Source organism: Myotis myotis, unplaced genomic scaffold (genome assembly GCF_014108235.1).
Source record: "Myotis myotis isolate mMyoMyo1 unplaced genomic scaffold, mMyoMyo1.p scaffold_m19_p_7, whole genome shotgun sequence".
Lineage (NCBI taxonomy): Eukaryota > Metazoa > Chordata > Mammalia > Chiroptera > Vespertilionidae > Myotis > Myotis myotis.
Genome location: NW_023416379.1, coordinates 34,069,315 through 34,089,044, shown reverse-complemented (window position 1 = coordinate 34,089,044; position 19,730 = coordinate 34,069,315). Strand labels below are relative to the sequence as shown.

General features: G+C 42.4%; 1 protein-coding gene across 8 annotated transcripts in view; it reads right to left on the bottom strand.

Annotated features, from left to right (window-relative positions):
- The window catches only part of HS3ST5 (heparan sulfate-glucosamine 3-sulfotransferase 5), a 242,230-nt gene extending 225,572 nt beyond the window's left edge, over positions 1 to 16,658 (bottom strand). For 6 of the 8 annotated variants that reach the window (XM_036316866.1, XM_036316869.1, XM_036316864.1 and 3 more), the window contains exons 1-2: positions 15,840 to 16,658; positions 10,106 to 10,185 (exon numbers count right to left, since the gene is read on the bottom strand). The gene's annotated coding sequence lies outside the window, so the exon portion shown is untranslated. Of the gene's footprint in view, positions 1 to 10,105; positions 10,186 to 14,889; positions 15,224 to 15,839 lie in introns of those variants that run through there. The other 2 variants (XM_036316868.1, XM_036316865.1) reach the window with 2 other exon arrangements.
- Positions 16,659 to 19,730: the final 3,072 nt, after the last annotated feature.

The window sequence follows — 19,730 nt, the reverse complement described above, 5'->3', positions numbered from 1 at the left end:
CAAAGGATGTTTTTAAAGGTTCTTTAAAAAGAAAGTTTTAACGTTTGACCAAAGAGATCTAGAAAGCTGTTCTGGACACTGATTCAGGAGGTGAGGGTTAACAAAGACATCCTGAGAAGACTCCAGCAGGAGCACTGGGGGCACTAAGAGTGTGACATGCAAGGGGAGGAAGAAAAGGAGTTTGTATGGGATCAATGCAACCTAAGAAAAGAGTTACTGTGCATTGCAATGGTCATTACTGCACATAAAATGTAAATACCTCAAAATATTTACCCATCTGGTTCCGTTTTAGGGCTGCCAGGCCTCTCTGGCAGCTAATGTGATGCCTGGGTGAGAAAAGCTGGGAAGCTTCTAAGGTTCTGGAGCATGTGAAGACAATTCCACCTGTCTTTCTCTGAATGTTTTTTTGTTGTTGTTGTTGTTGTTTTTTTCTTTTTTTTTTTTTTTTTTTTTTTTCTGAAAACTCTCATTTCTAATGTGGCCATGAAGGGGCAAGTAATTTCTTACATGGCAGGATTCTGGTTTCAGCTCATCACTTTTTTTTTTTTTTAACAACTAGGCCAATCTTTTTTTAAAAATATATATATTTTTTTATTTCCGAGAGGAAGAGAAAAGGAGAGAGAGATAGAAATGTCAATGATGACAGAGAATCACCGATTGGCTGCCTCCTACATGTCCCCCACTGGGGACCGAGCCCGCAACCCAGGCATGTGCACTCGACCAATATCAAACCTGGGACCCTTCAGTCGGCAGGCTGATGCTCTATCCACTGAGCCAAACCAGCCAGGGCACAGCTCATCACTTTTATGCATCATTTATACATGGCTTTCGACATCCAATCATGGTACCAAAGAACAAAATTCTTGGATAAAACATTGTGATGCAACACTAGTTTGATGGCTCTGACTCCAAGTTTTAAAAAATAAGCAGCCATCCCCCCCAATTATATAATTATGTAGGCTAGGATTTATTCTCCTGAGTTTCTTGCAGATACCTGCCCATCAAAATAAATTTCTTTTTAAAAAACAAACGGGGTATTATTTCATGGTAAACCACAACTATGTGTACTTTGGTTGTCACTTGTCAGTGATGGAGTTGTTTTTCTGTCTTTTACCTTTTCTAAAGCCTAATCCGATTTTTGAGAAACTGGATGCACAAGGTCTATTGGTAGCCTCTCTACCCAGTGACGTTCTGAAAGTATTCCAGCCAGCAGACTCAAGTGTATTCAGAGGGACCAGGAATGGATCTGCAGACTTGATCAAACCCTCATTTAGGCCCCTTCCACATAGCAGTCTATGGGATCACCACTCTTATGCTGTGGTGATTCCAATTGCTGCTAACATGTCTCACCCAACTTAAGAAAAGTTATAGCATAGGACAATTTTAGTCACATGATTAGCCAATGAAGTACTGTTAAACTAGGAAATGATAGTTATACATGCAGGAATTGTCTAGGAAATGATAGTTATACATGCAGGAGTTGTCTATACTTGGTTCTGGAGAAGAGAACATTTAAACAATGATTTTAAAACCTTGGAATGTATCAGCCTAACTTTCCACTTTCTGAATGGATGCGTTGCTAAGGTTTGGCAAGTGCACATGATTTATGCATCCTCTGCGTAGGAGATTTGACTTGGGCAGAGACCCAAGAGATTTCTGCAAGTCAATTTGATAGGATTGGTTATCTAGGCACAATTGATCAAGGATTAAAATAAGAACCTATTGAAATCACAGATTAGCGAAGGCATTATGTCAAAGGCTGTTCCAGTTTAAAAATAGATATTCTAGGCCAATTATGATAAAAAGTTAGGTAACTGGTTCAATATGGTGGGATAGAAACATGATTCATAATAGTGGTATTTCTTTGTTAAAGTGGGTTGGGCTTGTACTTTTTCTTCTCCTGACTCTTTGAAGCTAGGGGACTGTGTTTTGTTCATCTTCATAGCACACAGTAGGCTCTCAATAAGGTTTGCCTAATGACAGAATATGGAATTTGAGTAATGGCAATACTTGCCTAATGACTGAACATGGAATTCTGAGTTATGACGATATTAAAAGTCAAAGGCATTCTTAAAAGAGAATATTTGAGGCTTTGTTCTTCAGTACTAAATTATGAACCAGCACAGTAATTAGAGCAGCTGCGTAGTAGAGTTTCCAATTTTATAGGTCTAATTTTGGAAAGTTTTATAGTTGAAACACTGAGTTGTCAAACATACCCAATTTCAGTGATCACATTATTTCTTTTTAGTCGATGTCCTTGAATACAAAAACTGTTTTCAGTAAAGAATCTTCTATTCTTGGTCGGTTTCTAAAGCGCAAAATAAAAATAAACCTCTATTCTCAATAGGATTTAAATACCAATAAATTATGAGACTCAGTAGGGCTTTAGATTTAGGCTGTGAATGAAGCTTTGTGGTTTAATATTAAAAAACCCTCTTAAATGGTCTTACCTGAATGCTCATTTAGATACTTATATTTAGTATCCATACAAATGCAGTTTCTTAAAACTTAATTTTTGTAAAAATCTTCTTGAATACAATTATGCTCCTGAAAAATTTTCCTCTAAATATCCTTGCTAGAATGATTAGCGTTTGAGAACAAAGATGATACAGTGCCCAGTCTCGGCTTGAACACAATGTCTGTGGTCACAATGTCCTTGTAGATAATTAAGTATCAAACTACAAGCCATGCGACTCATAACAACGTTTCGATCAATAACAGACTGCATATACACTGCGGTTGTGTAAGATCACAATGGGGCTAAAAAATTCCTATGGCCTCGTCATGTCATAGGCATCATAGTCTCAGAGCACACAACACATAACTCACGTGACTGTGGTGATGCTGATGTAAGCAAACCTACTACACTGCCAATTGTATAAAAGTACAGCTCACACAATTATGTACCGTTCATAATACTTGATAATGATAATAACTGACCATGTTACTGCTTCATGTATTTACTATACTACATTTTTTATCATTATTTTAGAGCAGGGGTGGGGAACATCTGGCCCGAGGGCTGGATAACTATGGCCCACAAAATCATTTGGTCTGGCCCTGCCAAGGCATTAGAAGTGAATTAATTAAATTTGACCAAATATAGCAGGCTAATTTTTTTTAAAATATATATTTTATTGATTTTTTACAGAGAGGAAGAGAGAGGGAATAGAGAGTTAGAAACATCGATGAGAGAGATGCATCGATCAGCTGCTTCCTGCACACCTCCTACTGGGGATGTGCCCACAACCAAGGTACATGCACTTGACCAGAATCGAACCTGGGACCCTTCAGTCTGCAGGCCGATGCTCTATCCATTGAGCCAAAAACGGTCAGGGCTAGCAGGCTAAATTTTAAGTTGACAGTTTTGTATGGCCCTCCAATAATGTTATGAATATCCAAATGGCCCTTGGCAGGAAAAAAGTTCCCCACCCCTGTTTTAGCGTGTATTCTTCCTACTTACAAAAAAAGTTTGCTTTCAAACAGTATGCCATAATATGCAGGCAGCAGCCTCAGGCACCTTGTGTTTACTGTGTCTCTTGATTGCATCATTTTCCCTTGTGCTTGATGTCATCTCACGTTGTTTTGTACAGTAATATGCTGTATAGGTGTGTAGCCTGGGAGCGATAGTCTATACCCTAGCGCCTGGGTGTGTAGTCGGCTATACCGTGGGTCTGGGTCAGTGCCCTCTATGATGCCAGTGTTCGCACCACAGTGGTATTGCCTAAGGATGCGTTTCTCAGAACACCCGGGACTGTGGTGGGATGACCGCATTCTCTGTGGACTTTCCATGGTTTACCTCGCTGCAGGCTGTCTTGGGCATCCCCCTTGTCCTTTAGCTTATGTCCACTAGAGGGTGAGTGGGAGAGACAGTACAAAACAAAACAAAACAAAACAACAGAAGGTGCTTAGCAAGTCTGCTGAACAGTTTCATGATGGAAATTAGTTTGAGGATCAATTTAGGATTTCTTTATTCATATTCATCTTGCCTCCTATTGCCATGGATACATATGTTGATTTTTATAAATACAGTATTTATAATGGTAAGTTACAAGATGGCAATATATTATGCTGAGTCTATTTTTACTACTTGAAAAATAAATGCCATCCAGATAACTTAAAGCTGCATTGTGAAAATACACTATGGTATCCCACTAAAAGCCTCTTCCAGACATGCAACATCATATATTTGCTTCAGAGTTTAGACCTTCAGTAAATATTTTAGAATTGCATTCCACAAGTGTGAGAAAATATATTCAGTTCTAGGACTGGTTCTACTGATAACGCCACAATAAGTGGATCTGTTTATATACCTCAAGTGATATATTTGAAAAATGAAAATAGCACATGTCATTTAAGTCAAGGATTGCTAGTTTTAGCTATCTTCACAGTCCTTCTTAGTGTTAACAGCAGGTATTTGTGCACTGTGGCGTGATGGCGCTGGAAAGGTGGTATTGCTCAAAATATTGACCACCTATTATGATGTTTGTAATCCCACCATTGTTAAGTTCATGCTCAGTATGAATTGCCAGATGAGAACAAGATAGGACAGTGGAAACAGAACACTAGGGGCATGGATGGATGGAAATTATAATCAACTTTAAAATTCAGAGTGTGTATAAAGTCCTAAGTTTGATTGCATATACTTTTGAAGTACTTTATAACTCAGAGTTGTTTATAGGATAAGGGAAGGAAAGATGGAAGGAAGGAAGGAAAAAAGGAAGGAAGGAAGGAAGGAAGGAAGGAAGGAAGGAAGGAAGGAAGGTCGGTCTTAATATAATGATAAATTACTAATTTACATGGATTAATTGTGTTTCTATCTCTGGCATCCAAACACCTCTCCCCTCTTCCCCCAACACAAACTCAGACACAAAAACAAGGACACACAATTCAAGACTGGGAGCCAATGGTTGGCACTGGTCTACTTTTTTTCTTGTACAATATGCCTGTTTCTTTTTTTAAAAAAAAAACACAAAACACTTTTATAGCTACTGTTTTCTTTCTTTTTGTAACCATAGACACTCCCACGTAGCACCAGCTCAGTTCCAGCCAAACTGCGTGCATTTTTAAATAAAGAGAACAGGTCTTCTAGTTCTGTGTTAGCAAAGTCACCTCCTTTACTGCTGGTGCTAATGCTAAACATGTAATAATACTTTATTGTCATGAGCAGGAATCTGCTTTGCTAATTAAATGCAGCTGTCAGTAATTACTACTTGTCAGTGTAATCTATTTTAGGGAGCTCTACTTTAAATAATAAAAGATGGGCCTGATATTGAGAGGGTGGGATAGGCAAGGTGACCGCTTACTTCCCCGTCAGAAGCTCATTCTTTTTTCTTTCTTTTTTTAAATGACGAATGAGGGACTTCACTGTGAAGATGTCTTACCTGGCTTATTCTGTATTTCTTTAGTGCCTGAGTGCTAAAAGTTTGCAGTTAAATAGTTTGTAAAATATATCTGTAATCTAAATGTCACCCCCTTTTGTAATACCAACCAGGACGGCGACTCTCACAGTCAGTATGTCGTGATGGCAATCTGTAGGAAAAGCATCATGGTGAAGTCACTACAATCTCTACCATCAAATGCTGAGTTCAGTCTAAATGCACCTTCTAATTGCTCACAAACTGGATTAGACACGGAACATCACTTTGACAAATGGGGAGGGGGGTTAAGTAACTGTTTCTTGTATGCATTTTTCACTGATACCCGACCAGGTTTTTTCTAAGAAAATGCTTAGCATTCAGTTTAGGTCTTTGAAATGTGTAAATTTAAAAAATCATGTTTGCTTCTAATACTAATTTATCTTAACGGACTCCGAAATGAACCTCCAACTCCTTAATAGCTCCATAGCTGCATGACTAAAAGCAATGTCAGGGCAAGGGTAATGATGGCAGGCTGATCTGCTCCACGGGATAGGGATAGGTGCTGGGGTGCCACAGATGCTGGCAGAATCCAGGGTCTAAGGGGAGCAGACCTTTGCCCTCACCTCCCCTGACATTTAAAATGAAAGTGGTGGCAGTGGGAGGGGGAGGGCACTGGAGTCTCCAGGGGTGAAGTGATGGGGTGGTGGAAGGATCAATGGGGAAAAAATGAGCACAGCAGGGAGGATGAGGGAGGCTTGGCACACACGTGGCTTTACCCCACACAGGCCAAAAAGACTTATCACACCGCTCACAGCATCCTGACTGCCTCATCCTTCTTCTCCCACCATCTGGTTTATATCCAACACTCCAATAGTCCTCGTGTTGCTAGATAATTAATTATCTTGTTATAGGCCCCAACAAGTTTGGCAGCTACTCTTCTGAATACAGCACATTTAAATAGAATTAATAATTTGGGTGTTCATCCCAGGTGAAGGGAAAAAAAAGCTTTCCAGATGGAAAATAATTTTAAAAACACCTACCTAAATGTATTTTTCAAATATAGTCAGCAAAACACGCCAACACATTCCTTTTCCCAGTAAGCCTCCATTGGGGAAGGGATGCATAGTCCAGTGGGAATGGTATACATTCTCCCTTTTCCATGATATAAATTCTTATCTCCTTTACTGAGAAAATGGGGGTTATTCCAGATAGTTCTAAAAAGTAAATAAATAATAATTCCAAGTGATCAGCAACTCAGGCAAAGAAAGAACCCATTGAATAGCCATTGAGCTCCTTAAAAAGTAACATTTATTCAAAGGGAAAACCCAAGAATATACACATGGATAGTTGTGAAAGTTTTTTACGTTTATGGGTTCTAACAACCACAATGTCAGTGCATCTTTAAATCGCCTATTTTATGCAGAACAAAGGCTTTTCAATCAGCTGATCATTTTCCTGGAATATAGTAGGTGTTCAATGAATAGCTGCTGAATGTATGAGTAATGATTTTGAACACTGTCATGATATGGTTTCTTGCTGCCCACTCCAGTTGGTTGAAGCTGGTATTACTTGGTGGCAAGAGTTTAACAGCAGGGCCAAAGGTATGGTTATTGTTTAAATACTATATTAAATGTATTAATGTTTTTAGAAATAATGCACTATATTTTGTATATTGTTTTTAAGTAATAATATATTTTCATTTTTGAAAATAATTTTTATTTTTTTGTATGTAGGGTCATTCACCAGGGAATGACAACACATATTTCAAAAATGCTGGCTTTTAAATATATTAATTAACAGGCCATTTCCATTTCTTTTGTACTTTTATGGGTTCTTAATATGATTTTTAATATTATTATCATATGTTATTAGCAATTTTGTGTGTGTGTGTGTGTGTGTATGTGTAAGTTTATTGAGTTTTCCAATGTGGTGATGGTGAAATAATTTCGTTTCATTTTTACTTCAAATCTTAAAAGAGGAAAACTGATTTTTATATCACTATAAGCAGATACTCACAATTGGTTAGGTATGTTTCCTGCTTTATAGGGGAGAAGTCAGCTTAAATAGGTAATATGATTATTAGATATATTTAAAATAATTTGAATAGAAGAAAAACTCAAAATGAGCACATGGACTTTTATGGAACTTTCTGACGCTTTCTGAGTCTTGCAGGTAGAGAAAAAATAACTACCTAGTTCCCTATAGACCATTATTAGAGAAATGGAGACTTGAATCTACTCTTAAAAATTAAAGTCTTCCTAGAGCAGCCGTGGGCAAACTATGGCCCGCGGGCGGAAGCCGTTTGAAATGAATAAAACTAAAAAAAAAAAAAGACCGTACCCTTTTATGTAATGATGTTTACTTTGAATTTATATTAGTTCATACAAACACTCCATCCATGCTTTTGTTCCGGCCCTCCGGTCCAGTTTAAGAACCCATTGTGGCCCTCGAGTCAAAAAGTTTGCCCACCCCTGTCCTAGATGGATGCTTACTATGGACACTTAGAAGACTGGAGAAGAGGGGAGATGGGGAATGAAGGGTGGGAAGCAAGTTCTCCCCGATCACTGGCAGAACTAGGTCTTCTCCCTCATGCTCTGTGCTCACACCAGCTTCTCTCCATCATCTAGTACGCTGAACACTACCTGTTCCTTTACCAGCTGGCTTTGCTCTCGAGCTTGTAAGTTTCTTGAGGGCAAGGACAAAGTCATTTATATCCTCAACACACTTCCTGGTACACAGCAATTGCTCAATAGTGTTTACTGAAATAAACAAGTGGCAAGAAAAAGGCAGGTAAACATTAGCAAGGCAGAAGGGAGAATAAGATGATTATTTACTTCTCCAATAGAACTGTATTTAGTGCTTCCTCTATTCCAGACACTATGCTAGGCAATGAGGATATTGACAGTGATGTGGGTCGTGGTTGGTGGGCTACAAAGGGAAGGGGTAAGAAAACAAAGAGAAGTGATGAGGAAGAGAAGTTAGACAAACAGAGAGCACTTTCGGCAGAGGGCCAGCGTGTGCAAAGGCGTGGAAGTACGAAATAGCATGCTCTGTTCCTTGCTTGGCATCTACCAAGTGTTATGCACTTTGTGCTGGAGCAACAGGAGGTGAGTCCCAGGCTGGGCCATTGGAACAATAATGGCTTCGAAGGCTGAGGTAGTTTGCACTTTACCTGGAAGGCAAAGGATGCCGCAGGCTATTAAGCAGGGACGTTACAGGAGGAGGCTGGCGTTTGGGAAGAGTTTTAGAAGCACTGATGACATTGGAGACCTGAAGCTAAGAAGGAGGCTAGTGCCATCGGGTGAGTTCTGACGACCTGAGCTTCAGCAGTAGCAATGGGGTGGTGGGAAGGGAGGTGTTAGGAGGCAGGGTTTTCGTGTCTTGGTGCCAGACTAGAGGAGCAGAAGGAGAAATACAAGATGACCCGTAGGTACCTGTGTCCCTACTATGATCCTTGTAACTACATATTCTTGGTTGCTCACTTTTCTTGAGTGTATGGACAGATGATGTTGCCAACACAGAATAGCAAAATAACATAAACTATTTGAAAAGAGGTAACATTAGAAAAGTAATAATGTATACAAATGCTCAAGCCCTTGATCTTATGTTGGTAAGTACAGAGTTGAGAGTTCCTTATTAAAAGGATGCCAGTGTTTATGGAATTCAGAAACCCCTAAACTAAATACTGTTAAAGTAAAACTTGTCTAGTCAGTGGACCAAGTATGAGAATAAGATAAATACCTGATTAAGAAAAAAATAATTCCATCTGTAGAAAATCAGGCAATCATAATTATAGCTAATATTTATCATTTTATGATGTGCCAGGTACTGCTACCAGGACAATGGGAATAATGTTCTTGACTTTAAAGAGTCAGTTATCAGGATTAAGTGGTCACTGCACATCTAGTCACACTTTGGGAACAGAGGGCTAAAATGAATGTGAAATAAAAATACTGGAATGAAACTAAGTATTCCTACTAGCTAGCAATCCATGTGCTGGCCCACCATCTCCTCATACACCCTCATCTGTCCTGTTTTCTGCCTCCACCTCCGCCTGACATCCCCCCTGTGGAATCCCTCAGCTCTCGGCTGTCCAGACTGAGATGTCCACAGGAAGAAGCTCTGTGTCTGCCCCATGATACCACACGCCACAGTGCCAGGAAATAAAGGCGACAGGACAAACTAACATAGAGGAACATTAGTTTCTAAGCTCTCCACGTCTGCAAAGTGAGGATAGCTGGGTGGCTACCAGAATTAAATGTTATCCCCCCAAAAAAAACCCAAAAAACTAAGAATAAAGTTAAATTTAACCTTTTAAATCAAGTTACTCAAATTTAATTACCAGAGTTAGGAAATAGATTGTTCCTTGAAGCCATGCATTCTATGTGGTATAAAAATATAAAAGAGCCCGGCTGGTGTGACTCAGTGGATTGAGCATTGTCCCATGTACCAAGAGGTCACCAAATTGATTCCTGGTCAGGGCACATGTCCAGCTTATGGACTTGCTTCCCAGTAGAGGGAGTGCAGGAGGCAGCCAATCAGTGTTTCTCGCTCATCAATGCTTGCGCGCTCTCTCCCCCCACACCCCACTCTCTCCCTTCCCCTTCATCTCTATCTAAAAAAGTCCATAAAATATATATATATACTAGTATATATGAGAAAGAAATTTTTATGTATCCTAATACTTCAACCAACTCATATTAGTTATATAGATAAATATAAATGTTTCAATGCTTTTAGCAAACCTTTTGTTCTTCCCCATTAGTCATATCTGTATAAGATGATACATCTTCCAAAGACTTGTGTAAGCATGTTCAGCTGGGCCCTATAAGAAAAAATTGTGAAGTGGCTGTCGCAAAAGTCTCCTCTCAACTTCTGTGCTTGACACAGGCCTTTAAATCAAGTAACACTTGAATCAAGCTTAAGTCTGTAACATGCATTTCTTCTCTTCATATCTTTCCCTTAACAGTCAGAGAATCCACAGAACATATGCTTTATAATGGAGTACAACCAATTCTCATAGATAGAAGGTAGCTAGATCTTATTTATGGTGAGGCACATTAAGAATTACTGTGATTTTTTTCATTGACTTGAATTAGCTATGGCAAAGAGCATTACAGTGGCATTTTCATGTGTTCAAAAAAAGTTCCCCAAACTATACTCAAATAGTAGATTGTTAATATTTATGACAGCACGGTTATGCTATTTATTTGGCAGTGTAAGGATTCTGTTACTTAGTGTTAATTATATCTTATGTGCCATTTTAAAATAAAACGTACAATTACAGACAGTTTTCCTTTTGCCGACTTCTAAACTTAAACATTTTAATCAGTTGATTATTTCATCATTTTTCTACCTCAGGTCCTTCACTCTCATGAAGATTATTATTATTCCACAGGGTTTCATAGATAGTAATGTCCTAAGACCCTCATGAAAAGGGAAACATTCTATTCAATATTAAATCACAATCTTAAAACTATGCAATTATAAAGACATTCAAAGTTTCTTGACCTCTGGAGTAGCAACTTCTAGAATACTTCCCTTCAGGGCATGCAGTAAACATTAATTGGATGCCTGCTGTATGCCATGTGGGTCAGAGCAGAATCGGTCTCATTTCACACTTTCATATACAACTTTGCTGGTCCTTTTGACAAGTACCATAGCGTAACATGTAACACTGACTTCTGTGCAAGAAGTTCACCTTATAAGGATATTATGGGAAGCATAAAACATCCAGTACCAGAACCTCTGAGCTATTAAAACTACTTAAATATGGCATCAGTTCTTAAGTTACCTAATTTAAAAGTAGCTGAATCTCAGAAAATTATTGAGTCCATTAAAACTACATTAAGTTATCGCGCTGTTCTAGTACCGCTCTAGTTCAGGTTATGTTGGGCTGCGTGGCGATCGCCTTCCTTAGGAATTCCCTAAGAATTCATTCTGAGTGCCTGGCTGGCATGGCTCAGTGGTTGAACTGGGAGGTTACGTGTTCGATTCCTGGTCAGGGAACATGCTCATGTTGTGGGCTCCAGCCCCACTGTGGGGCATGCAGGAGGCAGCTGATCAATGATTCTCCCTCATCATTGATGATGTTTCTATCTCCCTCTCCCTTCCTCTCAGAAATCAGTAAAAATATGTTAAAAAAAAAAAAAAGAATTCACTCTGAAAACCATCACAAATCTGTTACTAGAATGCATTTGCTTTACAACTTAACTCACTCCCCACTTGGATCCTTATTCAAGTAAACTTTAAAAGTACCTGTGGAAGAGCAGTGGCATAGCCTAGTGGGCTGTCTGGGCTCTAATGGAAGCCCTGTTGTTTATTAGCTGTGGAGGCGAGCCATTTATTTAGGCTCACTTTCCTCATCTAAACAGGGATAATAATAGTACCTACTTACTTCCTCTCGTGAAGTGGGGGCTAGCACGGTGGCTACCAGAATTAAACTAGTTAATATTAGCAGAATTCTTAGACAGTATCAGGCACACATTAAAGGTTATCATATGGGTTTCTTACATAAGTTGTTCAAAAAAGTTTAGTATAGTCTCAATTTTTAATATCAAACTAGTTGAGCATTTGTAAGTACTATTATTAGATGACACTGAGTTCACAAATCACATAGGTCACAAAAGAGACTCTCTTCCTATTTGTCAAAGTTATCAGACAAATACAGATATAGATATATAAACATAAATAAATACACAAACATTATCTTCTATATGTATAAGCGTATGTATATACATACACAACATATCTGACTCCCATGAAAAATCTAGGTAAAGTGGTCTAAAGTCAAACCAACTAGTCAACCATTTCTTAATACTAACAGCTTTCTTTCATAGAAGTTTTTAAGATGATAGAAAATAATCTATTGTACCACATATTAATTAAATAAGACATAAATAATGGAATTTGCATATTAGATTCAGAGATGTTCATTTATCCTGCCTAAACATTATGTGGATCTTCAGGTATCTTTTGCTTCTGCTTTTGATAAGTTGTTAGCTGCTCTGAAATGTTTTTGAGTAGATTAGTGATGCTTATGTGTACTTAATAATATCGTCCTTTAACTGTACTTTTGCTATAAAGGTAAGGATAACATCATGACTCAGGAACAAAAACTGATCTACATTGAGAAAAAATATTTCAATAATTAAATTGGATTCTAGGAAAAAAAAACTTTTGCTGGTTTTAAAAACTCATATTAAATTCACAGAAAAAAAGTAAAATGTAGGGTTTCTCTAAATAGTGATGATTTAGGTCATAATGAAAGTTTAACTAGTTATTTTGGTTTTGAGATCTCCCTTCAAAGACAGGACTTAGATGAAGATAAATCTGTGATCTGAATAATTATTCCCTTAACTTGAGTTATTCTCTTTTCAAACTTTTACCTTTTCTTAAAGCAAAACTAACTATAATTCCATTACTAAACTATAACTCCTCATGCAATTGCAATAATGTCAGAATATGAAAATATTTGAAAAAAGTGTTTAAAAATTCAAAAACATCTGCATATAAAGACCAATAAAATATATAAGTATTCATTTCATTTCAATCGTACAAACCTAGCATTACTGCTCGTACTCTATTCCCAGAGTTTTCAGCATCATTTTTTAGCAAGCATTCCTCTTCTGCCGGCTCCCTTAACTAGGAAGTTACCTTGAAAGTTATTTCATTCATGAATAAAAGTCTCTAAAATGAAAGACCATCCGGCCAGACATATCAAAAGAGTCAAGGAAAATTCTCCTCAACTAAAATTTCCATAAGATATTTCCATTTGTCTAGAAAATCCTAAATAACCATTTTTGCTAACTTGATGATTTACATAGGAGAACTGCACTTTTAAGGGATGTTACTGTTTCCAAGATTATAAAGAGATAAGAAAAGGAGCAAAATGTTTGTTGTTTCCTGTGAATTTGAGTTTGCTTTTTTAATGTAACAGGAATATTTGCATTTACTCATAAATGAATACTACTGACATATACAGATCGGGCACTGTTCCACAGAAGTCAGACACAGAGAGCTAGAGCAATGCACAGATAGTTATGTTTCTCCAGAGTATTCAGACAAAGAGCAAGAAGATTAAAGTCAGTGTCAGTTCTCTGAAGTTGAGTCATATCTAAATGATGTGATGAGTTAAGAATATTGGTGGGATTTATGGGGAAAGAAAGTTGGCGGATTGACATCTGTATGATTTTTGAATCAAGGACTCTCTGTTGGCCACCTACTTTGGGCAAGATGCTGCTTCCCTGAGTAAGCCACTGCTCTGCAGGCCTTTTTACACAGTGTAGGAGTAAGTATCTTGCTGCTACTGAAAATCCTTTCTTGTTTAAAATAACACCCAGCTCAGCTTTGCACATTGTGTGTGCTCATGTGTTCAATAAATACTTTTTGAATGAGGGAAAATTCAGTGAGTAAGAAGGTTATTCATTCAAAAGCATCTGTGTATGCCTGCAAAATGGTAAGGACAATGATGCAGGCATAATCAGCACACTGTAGGCAGCACCTTCTCACAAAGATCTCAAAGGAAGCAACTTCCAACGCTGAAATCTAAACAGGAGGTCTGGTTTAACCTGGCAACCACGATCCTAGAACTTCTGTGAAACTCCACTGAATACTATGCTTATAATTTCCCAGATAACCTACTTTGTGCATCTATTTGAATATATCATTTTACATGGTTAATGTGTCTATAGATTTTTATTAATGGAGAAAAGACTATTTAAAAACAGTGGAGAGTAATTTGAAAGGGGCCAGAGCAGTTTTCCTTTCTTCACTGTTAAAATTCCCTGCACTGGGAGGCAGTTAAATGTAAGCAACAGTTTCCTTCCCATCATTATGTTGCTTGTAACATCCTTGTGTGTCTCCTTCAAGTCACCGGTGAGCGAGCCACTTCACATTCCTAGAGAAGCCTCCCTGGCTGCTCACTCAGTCCCCGGAAGCAAGGACCATTTGTACACACACACAGGGAGGAAGGTATGTAGTATTGTTTTCCTTTCTCCTTTTAGGGGCTTCACTAGGAAAAACCACCAGGATAACTTAAAAAAAAATCTGCTACATCCCACATAATTGATACCAATGAAAAACATTTTAAAAATAGTTTTGCTATCCAAATTTGTAATCGCCTTATCTTCTCAACTTTTTACTTGGCATAGAAGTTGAATAGATTTGAAATAAACTGTAATGGGGAAACATTTGTCAAAAGCCCTGGAATATGTCAAGACTACTGAGCAAAAGCTCTCAGAAGCACCAGCTCTGCTTCACTTCCAGCAAGGCAGTCTAGAAAGGAGCAACCATTCCAGAGAGGACGCCCACCCGCTCCCAATCCCACACCAGCCCGACCCCGCATGCGATTTATCCGACTAAGTTCACATACACCAGAGAAGAGCTACAGTGCAATGAAATGCATCCACGAAGTCATATGATATGAAGCACTTTGCAAATATTAAACTTCCCCTGAAGGGATCACCGTTTCCCATGAAGAAGCTGGTGCTGAGGAGAGGGAGGGAAGTTGGGAGGAGGACCGACCTACCGGGCTAGGACCGGGGGAGAGCAGGGATCTCAGCAACCGCTCCCTTGGGTCGGTGCCCTGAAGCGCTCAAAGGAGGGAAGCCGGAGAGCAGAGCCCCCCAAGTTGAAGTGACTGGAGTTCCGGCTGAGGGTAGCTCGCTGCGCGCCAGGAACGCCAGGTAGAGGCATCCACAGGAGGCTGGGCGCTCCTTCCTCGCTTCCCCAAAGCAAGGCTGCCGCCCAAGTTCCAGGAGCAGGACTCTGAGAGCGCCAGCCAGAAGCCAAAGCGACCTCGTGCACCTCTGAGTAATAACAATGTGACCACCCCTCGATGGCATCCAACTCCGGAGAGTGTGTGTGTGTGTGTGTGTGTGTGTGTGTGTGTGTGTGTGTGATGGGTGGGACGGGTTGCGTGGACTAGGGGGCGGGGACTGGGGCTTGGAGGGGTGGAGGCCAGATGGGGAGAATACACCCCATCTTTCACGTTCACTGAGCCTCTGCCTGACCTCTGCCTCGGACCTCGCAGACACCCACCTCCCCCAAAGCCGTCTCGCATTGCAGGCGGCAGCCCTCCAGCCACCCCGGGGAAGTGGCCAAGCGCGAGCCCCCAAACTCTGGCGAGTGCCATTCAACGCGTGTTGCCTCTCAAAGGGCACAGAGCGCTGCACCCGCCTCTGGAAGAGACACGAACTGACACCGATGACTCTGAATTCACCCCAGGAGGCGCCCCGTCGTTTCCCATCCCGCACTAGTTTAACGCAGAGACCCGGCGAATGTCTCAAAAGTCTTTCCAGGCAGTGCCCGGCACTGCCGAGCCTCACCAAAGTACTTGGGCTGGCATCGCCTGGGTGTCTCTCCTGGTCGATTCCCGCCCCCCACCCCCCCATCTCACTTCCCCCCAAATCTACCAGCTTCCAGCCCACCGTGTTAGAGCCCTTCCCTGGCGCGGAGCGGGCGGCTCGCAGGGCTTACCGTCGTCCCAGGCGGTGGCGGCGGAGGCGCGGCGGGAGCCCAGGGCGCGGGCAGGTGGCGCCGGGCCCCGGCGGCTCTGGCAGTCCCTGCGGCGGTTGGGCCAGTAGTTTTGGCTGCCCGGGCTGGCGCGGCGGAGAACGAGCCGCGTGAATGCGAGCGGGAGAGCGGGCTCTGCGTGCGCGCCGGAGAGTCCGAGGCAGGCGGGCCCCGCGCGCCGGCGGCGATGGCAGCGCGATGGCGCGGGCCGGGCCGGGCGCCGGCAGGAGGCGGAAGCGGCGAGAAGTGCGCAGCGGAGTTTAGGGAGCGATCCCCGCGCTGCCCCGGGAGACGGGAGCCAGGTGCGGCAGGGCGCGCTCCCGCGGCGCGGGCACGGCACGGGCGGCCGCCGGAGCTCGTGTCCGCGCGGTGCCGGGGCCCGCAGCCGCTCGGCGGGAGGAGGGGCGCATCCTTCTCGCCCCGCACGGGCACCGGCGCGTCTGAGCGCGGAGGGCAGAGTCTTTGGCGTCCCCGGCGACAGTTCCTAGGGCAGCCTGCTCCCTCCTGATTCGCCCCCCCAAAAGCAACGATCCGCTGGGTTCTTCCCTTCCCGGGTCGGAGCCACCGGTGCCAAGCTGTGCGGGCTCCCCGCTCCCCGCGGCTGACGCTGTCACGGCCGCCGCCCGGCCCCCGGCGCGCCCCAGCCGGCAGCTGCCTCCCAGGGACGTGCCCAGCTGTGTGTGCGCGTGTGTGTCTAAGCGAATCTCTTCCCCTCCATCACTCGGCGCGCGGGAGGGACCGGGTCCCCGGCGACCAGCTGCGGAGTGGCTGCCAGTCCACACCCTCGGGGCTCTCTCCCCACCCTCCCCGCCCCTACTCCGGCTCGTCCTCTCCCTGCGTTCCCAGCTCCTCCTCCCGCTGCCGCTCCCCGGCTCCCAAAGGCGGGGGAGAAACCTCCACGTCCAGGGCCGGGAAGGGTGGGGAAAGATGCGCAGGTGTCTTCCTGGGAGAGGTGGGCGCACACACCCGAGCGCTCCCTGCGGGGGTGGGCAGGGTTTTAGGCAGGGAAAGGGGAGGAGAGGATGTCACCGGAGGTGGAGGTCCTGAGGCTGAGCCCCACGCGTCCTACCCAGGTGCGGGAGCCGCGGGCCAGCTGCACGGTGTGTGTGTGTGTTGGGGGGGGGGCTGCCCTCCAGCCCCACCCCCAGGTGGATTGAGGTCGTGGCCTGGAGAACCCGCGGAAGTGACCTGAGAGGCAGAACCTGGGGACATGGAAGTCCGAGGGACTCCATCTCTGAGTTGTTGAGATCGGTCTCTTTGGGGTAACGGGGGCCTGCGCCTGGAGCTTGGGGGCACACAGGTGTCCAGGGATCTGGTGTGTGGCTCCAGCTTGCCTGGCTGGAGAGCTGAGTCTGAGGGTTTGCGGGATGGCAGCGGTGGCTCTCAGGCTGCTGTGTGCCTCCGGAGTCGCAGGGGGCGATCACCGCCTAGCTGGGAAGCGGAGATCTGGGCGTTTTTCCAGGTCCAGATCCCGAACTCACCTTCCCAATTCAGTCCAGGTCCCTCCTACCCCTTACTCCCAGCAAACACAATGGGCCCGGGGGCTCTATGAACTAGTTGGTTACTGTGCTCATTGCCTGGTGGAAAGGATCCCGCCTGATCTGAGACTAATGGGCTGCTGCTTCTCCCAACTCCAGCCCCCTCCTTTATTTGATAAAGTTTTTCCCTGTGGAGTTTCCTAAAAAGAAACCTTTTTTTTTTTTGGCTGTTGAGGTATCAGGTCTCTATGTAATTTCACAATTAAATGCAATACACAGGAACGTCCTTTAGGCGGGGAATCACAGCGCAAATGCTTATGACTGCTGCCTGTTTTCAAACGACAGTCTTAGAAGGCAGAGTTGAGTCAACCCCACCCCCACTCTGCCCCACGGTGGGTGGAGCGGACGGTCCATTTAATCAGAGGTCTGTTAGAATGATCCCTGGAAACAACCCTAGAAAGAATTGTGGTGCTTTCTCTAGTACCCATTTCTTTTTATTATGGTAATTTCACTGTTAATTTAGGCAATCTGAAAATGAAAGGTCTGATACAATCGGCAAGGCACAATATTTCTAGATTCTCAGTCAACAGCCAGCCAGTCCACCCCCCCCCTCCCCTCCGCCTCCGCCGCCCCCAACTCTCACCCTGACATCCAAAGGTCTGACTCAGAGTTCCTAGCACTTTTTAAATTTCAGGATACAGCCGGAAGGACAAAGCTGTTGAGTTCTAGAAAGAGATAACTTAAATGTAAGTAAACTTATTTACCAACTACTCAGACAAAATCAGAAGCTCAGCGGCAGCAACAAAATGTATCTTGTTTAATGTATTGAATTGGAGGAAGATGGCTGTTTGCCAGATATGTGATCCATTAACCTCTTTAGCTCATTGTTGGCAACAATCGCATACAATCACATCCTTATGTTTGAAAGACAAGGGTTGTTTTTTCCCATCTCAAAATCACAATGCCACATCATAGTCTAAAAGAAACCTCAAACAATAAAAGTAATAAGAAAGGAAGAAACATAATTTGCTTCTTTTTTTCTGAACAAATGTTGCTGTTCTGTTTTTCTTGAGGGGGAAAATGCTGATAAGCAATAAAGTCCACAAAGGCATGACAGTAGATTTTGAAGAATGCCTCATTCCATCTATCAGTCCTTTTAATTAGTAAACTTTATTTAAAATGTTTATAGTATCTTTTTCATGGTATCTCTGTCTTCCATTGGGTCAGGAAGATTACTGAGAAGGACAGTGGGGTGGGATGAATCTGGTTTCTCATATTTCTGTCCTGCTTGAGGTTTAAGTCTGGCAGGAGAGGGACATTCAGCAGCCCAAGCTTTCTCAGCAGTCCTAACCTCAGAGGATCATTAGCTCTCCTTCGTAGCTGATGAAGAGGGAGATTGTCACAGGGATTTTGCCTAGCTTGTGAAGATCACACCTGGGGCTGAGAGTAGGTACCAACCAAGAAACTGAAGCAAAGCTCTGGAGGGTTTCTACCTTGCCTATGGTTGGAGGATTAGATCAGGATAGATGCGCCCCACCCCCACCCCTTTTTTTTGGATGCTGTTGTTCTATCTACACCCACAAATGACCTGGCATCTTGTTAGGTGAAGTGCAAAGATGAGTGGATGAGGTCTGACATCTTTAGTAGAAACATTTTGGTATTGTGCTAAATTAAATAAAAGTAAACACCAAAGTGGCAATCCAAAAAATCTTTTCTGAAATGCACTTTTGAAAACAGTCACAGATTCAGTGGTTTTGTTTAGTCACCGAAGCCAAATGAAGTGCACAATAATGAAAACATTTGGTTATTCAGAGTGTTCATTTGGTGAAAAAAAAAAAAGAAAGAAAAAAATTTCCCCCAAGCGTCATCACACTTTCTTGTTTCATAAAGATGTGTAACTGTTAAATATTACTCAGCTTGCAGTTTCAAATGGAGACTGTTCTCTCACTTAACTATGGAAGTGTTTGTCATTATTAGAATAGAATGGAGGTAGCAGACTTATTTTCCATTTTTTTTTTTTTTTTTTTTTTTTTTTTTTTTTTGCTTCTAAACAGCCAATCACTGACATCTAGATTCACTTGGATTGGCAAATATTCATTGAAAGGACCAGAAACCAAAAGGTGACTAAAAGAAATAGGGCAAGCTTAGTAATTACTAGGGTTATCAGGCTGACCTGGAGTCCTTCCCATATACAGAAATGAACCCATACACCTACCTCTCCATGCTGCATCACTGTACTGAAGTATCTCTTGTATGAAAGAGGCTTAAAAGTGTAGGGCCATACCTGATTGTAAGGGAAGCATTGCTTATAGAGGAGGTGGTCCACAGATCGGATGTCACAAACTATGAGGATGGAAAAGAGGATTTAAGATCTCTC